Source organism: Cygnus olor, chromosome Z (assembly GCF_009769625.2).
Source record: "Cygnus olor isolate bCygOlo1 chromosome Z, bCygOlo1.pri.v2, whole genome shotgun sequence".
In the NCBI taxonomy this organism is placed as follows: Eukaryota; Metazoa; Chordata; class Aves; order Anseriformes; family Anatidae; genus Cygnus; species Cygnus olor.
Genome location: NC_049198.1, coordinates 32,880,804 through 32,889,296, shown reverse-complemented (window position 1 = coordinate 32,889,296; position 8,493 = coordinate 32,880,804).

Below are 8,493 nucleotides of genomic sequence, written 5' to 3'. Positions count from 1 at the left end.
ATGAAACTTTTATGATTGTTATTTTTTGTAATATATATTGTTTTATATGGTTTTTTTTTTTCTGTGTGATTATTACATCAGAAACAAAAATTGAATTTTTTTCATTTTTCTTATTTTTTGAGGGATGAATATATTTGAAAGCTGATCATGTCATTCATACATTTGACATCTTCTAATGCTAATACATGTTTACTGAATACAATATAAAGTAGACCCCAGCAGCCTTATTTCAAATGAATCATTTTAAATACAATCTGAGAGTTTAACTAGATGTCTACTGGGAACATTTTCATCCATTACTTTGATTCTTGTTTGATGTACACCTTCTTTGTCAATAATACACTGTATTATGCATTACAGCTTTATTTAAATGCTGCTTAAAAAAAAAGACAGGGGAAACCAAGCTGTAAACTGAAAAAATCTTGAGCTCTGAGTGCTCAGTGTCTCTAAAAATCAGGCCCCCAGTATCATTCAAAGAAACAGAGTAGTATAACATGGACTGAAATAAATTAGCTCTTGTTAAAAAGCAACCTGTAACTAGAGTTTAGCCAGGTTCAATTTTATCAATTGGAAATCAGTGCTTGTGTTCCACCTATGAGATGACCTTAGTGTTGATGATGATTACCACAGATGACTTTTTCATGAAGATATCGGTTCTTATCATAGGGCATAAAATCTATGTTTCAAATGCCATTTCATAAAATAAAATAAAATAAAATAAAATAAAATAAAATAAAATAAAATAAAAATAATTTTTAAATTGTAGTCTTTAACTTTTTAATGGAAAAGTCTATTTCACATGTTTCATGTTTGGTGTTCTGCAATAAACCTCTTCCATGAGATAAACTCATGACTAGTGTCAATGCCTGCCCATATTTTTCTTAATACCTGTAAGAATTCCAATCTCCTACTACAAGCATCACATGACCTAAAAACCCTCTAACATTTAATTTCTGCAGTGAAAACATATAATTTCTGCCAGAATTCAACATTTTAAAATCTAGTGTGATATTTACACCCCAAAAAAATGGGAATAAAAATGTAATGGGGTAATCAGAAGTTGTAATTTTAAAACTCTTTTAAACTTTTCACAATGGAAAATGAGACAGAACTTAACACCAGTGTACAAAGCTTTAATTGCCTTTTGCCAAAACAAATATATTGTAAAGGCTTTAAAACAAGATGTTGTGTCTTTACCAACGATTTTATCTTGTATTGGTTTCTTCTAGCATTAGTCTGAATCAGAATACAAAACCTATACATGTTAAAGATTTTAAAAAAAGAAAAGAAAAAAAAAAAAAAAAAAGAAAAACTTGTCTTACTTTAAATCAGGGAAAAATCTGACCTAGTTTCAAAGCTTGTTCTGATCACGCTTTGTGGAAATAGACACCAGCTTCTTCTAGTTTCTTTATTCTTATTCTTTGCAGTTTAGTAGCAAGGTATTTCAATGTATATTAATTCCAGTGATTTTTCTATATAACTTCCCCCTTTTTCAGGCAACACCTCTGGGAGGTAGCTAAGAGAAAATATCACGTGCATAGTGGATGGGAAAGCTGAATGCAGAGAAGCCTGTGCTGCTGTGCTAAGCTGACACCTTTTTAATATCCAGCACAAAGCCAGCCTGGTTTTCTGCTTACACTTGGATTTGAATGTAGATTCAGTTAATCGTGTGCTTGCTTAGACAATGGAGCAAGTTTCCTCAGAGTTTGTATCAAAAATTGTAAAAGAAGGTCTGCATACATTAATTTATTATTCAGATTTTTTTTCCTACTGCACAGGCCTAGAGCAACACGTTTGCTGAGTGAAACAGCACAGGACATTACATGGGGGATTAAACAGACATAGTTGTTTTTCTCTTCTTTCTTATGCTAGGACAAGCAGAGAATCTCTCAAATTAGATTTGCCTCAGGTGTCTCAGACCATACCAGCATTAACATCCCAGTATCGACTTTATCATTGTGTTTTAACACAGTACACATTATCCTACCACACTTTTTACACTTTTTAAAATTATCTTATAAGATTTTGCTTCACTAACTGCAGTTATTTTCTTCGTTTTCACATTTTGTATCAAACATTGTCCCTATTTCTAAAGAACATAAATATTCAGTCTATTGGCAAATTCTATCTACTTATTCTTTCTAATCTTTCAACTGTTACAAAGTGTTTTAGATGAAAGTCACAAAATGATACATATTTCACTTCTTAAGATGCATGGTCATAATGTCTGATACTTAATTATTGAGAATTAAGTGAATTTTTCACAATAATAATGAATTACATTAGTAAAAGAAATCCATGCTTGACCTATGCATTACAATGTGACTGCTTTGGTCAGGGACATATGAATCTAATCTACTTCATCATATATGAAACAGAAATAACTTTCTTACAATTTCCCAGCTGTGTAAAATGCGAACTTGCCATATCATTGCTGCCCAGAGGAACTTAGACATGCTGAAAAGAACAGTCTGATAAATTGTTTAATGAAACAAGTCCAATGAATGACACTATTTTTTCCTAGACATTACTTTTATATTATGAGTAGAAAATGATAAAAGTGTTGCTTGTGTCAAAAGTGTGGGAAAAAGACCAAAGCAGTCATTCTTTTTTTCTTTTAACTCAAACGTTCCCAATTTTTAATATGTTTCATGTGACTTGGTACAAGACTGACAAACGTTCAAAGGAATTTCTTCACAGTTTGAAGTACATATACTTTATCTTGTTTTAAGTAAAGCAGCTCTATCTTTATTAAAGTTTCTGCCATAATATATGAATTTCGCTTAGAAAAATGTGTCTCTTCCCCATCAGGAAAACTTCCTGCATTGGACCAGTCCCAGAAAAAGGTCCATTCCCCGCAGAGAGACACTCATGGAAGACAACAGACCTCAGTGTAGGAGCTGAAATGCTGTGACACTGAAGGTACATCCTGGACACCCAACTGCTCTTTGAAAGCTCTTGTACTATTTTCTCCATTAGTGATTGTCTGTCATCCTCTAACATACAGACAGAGAGCCTTTCTGGGCCTTGCAACTCATAGTGTAGTTCCATTACAAATTATTACCAATGTCTACTACTTAGTAACACTTGTGAGAGCCATGGAAGTATATATACAATATCTGTAAAATAACTAACCTAGTTTGGAGTTCATGAGTTGATACAACAGTATACCTTCTATCAATATACCTCAGTCTTTACCAGCAAGGGCTCTAGCCACATAGCCCAAGTCACAGAAAGCAAAGGCAGGGACTGCAGGAGAAGATCAGATTCAAGATCATCTAAGGAACTTAAAAGTATACAGGTCCATGGGACCTGATGAGATGCATCTGTGGGTCCTGTGGTAACTCATGGATGAAGTTTTTAAGTCCATCATCTCTCAGAAGCTGTGGAAGTCTGGTGGAGTTCCCACTGACTGGAAGAGGGAAATATAAACCCCATTTTAAAAAAGGGAAAAAAGGAAGACACAGGGAACGACAGGCCTGTCAGTCTCACCTCTGTGCCCAGCAAGATTATGGAGCATATGCTCCTGGAAACTATGTTAAGGCACATGGAGATAAAAGAAGTGATTGATAACAGTCAACATTGTTTCAGTAAGGGCAGATCATGCCATAGTTGTTCACAAATCTGGTGGCCTTCTGCAACAGGGTTACAGCATTAGTGGACAGGGGAAAAGCAACTGATACCATCTACCTGGATTTGTGCACATGATTTGATACTGTTCAGTTCATGTCAGCTAACCTTAGTCTTCTACATCCAAATTACCTGCATGTGGGACTCTTTGTAGGAAATGGAAGGAAATAGGTGTTGTTAGAACGAGATTCATCTGACCCATTTTATAACTTTATTTTAGAATACATCGCTTCTGAAAGAATCTTTCTTTTTGTTGATTGTGAAGTGAGCCTACAGTGATTAGTTCAACATCTGCAGCTAGACATTATAAATCTAAGCCCTGGTGCCTGATCTATATTGGTCATCATGTTGAGTCTTAGCAGGTATTTTTGTTCTCTTATGTACAGTAAATCATTTCATTCTTTTTCATTCAATCCTTAAAAGCAAAAACAATCTGAAGAAATGGATACTCCCAGCAAAGCACACAAAATCAAAAGTCTTGGATGCTTTCAAACGGAAAATTGCCTTTATTTCTTTCTAACCCATAATACAGGGACTCCAAAATTCAAGCATGTTAGTAGCTCTAAATTGTTAGAGTCCTCTTTGCAGAAACTGCTGATCACAGATGCACAGCTATAGTTGCCTCTTAGTATCAGCTGAGCTGATACTGAAATACAGCCATAAGAGTGCATTGCAATTTAAAGGATTTAAGGCAATGAGGCAGAGGTGCTCTAAATGAAATCTATATCACTTCAGCAATCCTGTTTCTGTGACATCTCACTGAAGAGGATTTCATGAAGTGCAGAAGAAAACCATCCATACTTCTAAACTTGTTTCACATTTTTTTTCTTACTCCCTAGGTTTTCAATGGCCACTTTTCAAACAGGTTTGTAACAGGCCTTGTTCTCTGTCACACTGATTGAATTGTTTCTGATAACTTCTCTAAAGACTTGTTCTTTCAAAAATCGTATTTTCTGAAAGATGATACATAATATGGTTATCAATCTTCTTTTTCTCTCTCGAGTAACGGTAAAAAGTACATATATAACATTTAGTTTTCTGACCACGTTACTTTATAAAAGCAGATGGTATGTGAAGATGGTCAGTTTTTAGCTTTATCTTTTAGCTAGTGATCTAAATTCATGACAATATTATTGAATGTGATCAGTCTACTGTAAGGACCCTTGCTGACAAAATTACTTCATTGTATTCAGAGCATTATGCAGCCAAAGGCCAGTACAACTTGATTCTTTGGAATTGTCTGGGTGCAAACCATGTCACTCTTATTCTGAAAAGATAGAGGTGGATTTTTTGTTTTGTTGTGTGTGTGGTTTTTTTGTTGTTGTTGTTTTGTTTTTTGTTGTTGTTTGTTTTTTGTTTTTTGTTTTTTGTTTTTTTAATATCATATCTTGACATAACAAGTATTAATTACAAATATATTCAGAATTGTTAGAATGGAATTTTATTCTTTTCTTTTATATCTAGAAATATCTTCTTTGTTAACTAGATTAAATTCTGGGTGAGGTTGCCTTACATTTCCTACATTTGATAATATTTTGTTTAGAGGGAACGTGGTTGTTAGCTCTACATTCAAGTTGGTTCCTAGCTGGACAGGAAATATTCTTTATATACAGTGAAAAGTTGTTGAAAATGCATATAGGTAGCTAAATTCATTGAAAAAGCATTTTGCTGGTGCTAAGAAATTTGCAAGATTCAACAGCAAATAAATATCAGTATTTAAAACAAGTCTGAAAATTCAACAAGGGGTCTTTTCTTGGGATTTGGGATTCAAGAAGGCTGGAAGTATGCTGATCATGAAACAAAATGCAAAAGAAAAGGAAAAAAAAAAAAAAAGGAGAGGGAGAATGACTAGGATGGTAAACTTCATTTCAATCCAAGAAATATATATATGGAAAACTTAAATTTTCTAGTTAAAAGAAGGTGGAATAAATTAATAGAAGTCAGTATCAATATAATGATATTAAGAGAAGGATTTTTTTTTTCTTCCAAAATTTATTAAAAGCTTATCAACAGATTCACCTAAAAAATGCAGTAACATATAAGCAACTACCTATGGCTAAATCTCCTCTCATTTGTGTCTGACGTAAAGTCAATGGCAAAATTATGACCTACAAAGACCAAATTTGAAAAACTGAAAGTACATTTATAGTAATTACCCTTAGGAATATATGGTTCAGCAAATATTTCAAGATTGTTTAAAGTCACATATGTCTGCCCTTATTAGATACATATTTGCCCTACACATTTTTTTAATTCTCTTGAGTTCTCTTCTTAGTCACTTTCTTCAAAGTAACCTTCTGGTCAACAGATAATATTATGAAGTTTTAAAGGATACCTACGATGTACCGATAAAACTTTCTGTATATTGCAGCCATTATTGCTTAAGGCATTTAGAGGTAGTTTGTGATCCTTGACTGAAATGCACATATACACAGTTTTGACCATTAGTAGTGGAATCAGATTTCATTGTTGCAGCTTTCTGAAGAGTTTCTGAAGAGAACTGATGTCAGTTTCACCATCAAAAATGTTTTATCATGTTGTCTTTTATTAACTCCACACAAAATGGAAGACGAGTCAGCATTTCTTTGTTTTGTTCAAGGAGATTTTCTTTCAAAATTCAACCAAAGTAGAATGGTAAATCATCTACCCAACACTAAGAAATTGAGCAAGTGTATAGAGAAGTTAAATCTGCAATAATCCTAACCCCTTAGATTTCAAAGCATAAAGTATCTAGTAGGTTATAGTGGATATCATGTGGTTTTTGGTTGGTTGGGTTGGGTTGTTTTTTGTTTTTGTTTTTGTTTTTTGTTTTTGTTTTTTGTTTTTGTTTTGTTTGTTTTGTTTTGTTTTGCTTGCAAAAAAAAACTGGGGAGGGGCAGGGGGTGTGGTATCAGAAGGTTAATAATATGCAGTAGGAGATAGCATGAATACCCTCCAAATACTGTTATCTCCCATGAGAGATAAAAATTTGGTTCACTTTGCACTGAAAGATCTGCACCCACTTAACCCATAAAAGTTAAGTGATTTTTTTCTAAAGCTACTAAGCACATTTGTAAAGCTTGGCAGGGAGGGATTTAATATTCTCTTCCATAGAGCATGTCTTTTGCAGCTGTGTATTAAGAATTTCTGTCAGTCATGGTGGACCCAGTCTACAGTTCAGCAAAGTCAAACAAAAGACTGCTATAAATTTCAGTGGGCGCTGCGAAAAGCACTGACCCTGGAGTCAGTAGCTATTAATTAGTTACTCCTCTATCTCCTCTACAAATAGATAAGTGGCTTTCCTAGAACCGAGCTTGTTTTCCACTTTGTACATATGTCATTGATTACTCTCTGAAGATAAATGACAAAGTAATAATACATTAGCTTACTACAATAATTCTCCACAAAGTATTTTAATCTGTGAAGCATATATTGATTGTTAATGATCAGTGCTGTGATTGGCTATCAATGGAATAATACAAATCTACAAAAAAAAAAAATCTTCTGCAAGTACGTTTTACATTTTCAAGGCCTGGAACAAAATGCCAAGTGACAGTAAGGGTTATCCAGCAGGTCTTTCACCTCCTAACATTGTAAGATTATTTTTCAGTTTCTTGAAGTACAGAGGACTAGATTCTCACTAAATATAAATCACTGAAGCATTTTGGACATCAATGGACACATCCTGAACAGAGTAATTTGTTGGAGCTATGACAGTTTCTTCCAGACAATGATCTGGCCTCTTGTGCCTTCAATTTCATGGTACTTTATAGATGATAAAATGTGTTAGACAAATGCTATCTTTGTCCTTGAAGATGATTTGATCTGAAAGGGCAGGAAAGAGGACAATATAAATCAGCAGAATCAGCTAACTTGTTTGGGGGTTGTTTTATTTTAGGTTTGTTTGGATTATGTATTTTGCTGTTGTTTTAAATCAAAACCTCCCATTTACTTCAGTAGCTCAGGATCTTGTGAAAAAGACATCTACAATAAAAACAAAGCATATAGTGCTAACACCTTTGATAAACAGCTCCTCACAGTTCAGGCAGAGGAGGAGAAATTTGCTGAACACTGTGTTGGCAGGTGGCTGGAGGAGACCATAGGGCAAGGTGACAGGTACATGTCACTGTTGGTGATGGACTCTTGAATTACTTTAGGCTCAATCGCTGTGTGAAGAGACACCAAGGGCCTCATCGGCAGCCATTCTGGTTTCAATGACACAGAGAAAGTATGTTAGACAGTTTACGATATTAAAGTTCAGAGGTTTACTTTGCCAAGCTGCCATTGCTGTATGCCAGTCAAAAATCTATATTCACTGTATATGTTCACAAAACAAAGCCAGTTTTATCAGGTTTCTCCCTGGGTCTATAACAGACCTTAATTCCTTCATTTAGGCTGAAAAAAAAAAAAAAAAAAAAAAAAAAGTCAGCTTTCATCAACTGTCACTTACAAGTAAAATTCATGACTCCAGGCTCATTGTATGAATTGTTCTGTAAATTCAGGAGACAATATATATATATATATACATATACATATATATATATTCTACATTCTGGAAACTCAATCCAATCTTGTGCCTTTGTCAGTCAACTGTTTTTCTGAAATACTGTTTTCAAATCTTACATATATCCTCAAGAGGCAATGGTGATGTGTGTTATTTTGGAGCTATTTCAAACTCTTAGACAAGTGCTACTTATTTTCATTTTATTCCTCTCTGCTACACTCTTCCAGGTCTCACTCATTCCTCTGTAGGCACTCATTTGTCACCTCTATTGCATCATTTTGAAACTGCAGATCTCTCTCTAGGCACTAAGACTGTGTTTGGTGAAAGTAATAAAAACTCCAATCACTTATATAAGTTTCCCTGCTGAAGGTGAACTCTTG